The sequence below is a fragment of the Penaeus monodon genome, chromosome 28 (assembly GCF_015228065.2).
Source record: "Penaeus monodon isolate SGIC_2016 chromosome 28, NSTDA_Pmon_1, whole genome shotgun sequence".
Classification (NCBI taxonomy): domain Eukaryota; kingdom Metazoa; phylum Arthropoda; class Malacostraca; order Decapoda; family Penaeidae; genus Penaeus; species Penaeus monodon.
This window is the reverse complement of record NC_051413.1, coordinates 2,499,124-2,499,798: the sequence shown is the minus strand read 5'-3', so window position 1 is coordinate 2,499,798 and position 675 is coordinate 2,499,124.

Genomic DNA, 675 nt, shown 5'->3' with positions numbered 1-675 from the left:
CACCGCTTTTCCCTCCAAGGCCTTTGCGTTGAACATGTATTATTGATGTAGTTAACGGCGGTGTCCACACGCTCCCTACTTGCGGCTGGGGCGAAGGAGGGAATAGGGATAAGGGCATAAAGGGAAGGAGCGGTGAGAGGGAGAAAGAAGGGTAGAATAAAGGAAAAGGGTGAAGGGAAGGGAGGGTGAGAGGGAAAGGAGGAGGGGGAAGAAGAGGAAGGGGAGGGGAGAGGAGGCAGGAGAGAAAGAATCGCGAAAAGGAAAGAAAAGGGAGGTGGGAAACAAGTGAAAAGTAGGGCTTTTTGGAGATGAAGGGAATGAGAAATGAGGAGAAAGAGAATGGCGAAAGGAGGAAGAAGTACTGGAAAAGAAATAAAGGGAATGTGAATGACGAGGATTAGGAAGAAGTAAAGGAAGAGGAATGAAGAAAGAATGAGAATAGCGATGCTTAGGAAGAAAATGGCAGAAGAGGAATAACGAAAGTGAGGAAGAGGAGTTCGAGTGCGAGCAGAGCCGACGAGGAGCGAGGCGGAGGGCGAAGAGAGCGAGAATGAGGAGCGAGGTGCGTGTGCCCTTGAGCCGCGAAACCCATGATGGTATATCCACTTACGCCGGTCCCTTGGGCGGCCGTCACGTCACCCCGCCTCACCTGGCCCGGCCATCACGTTGGGCTGA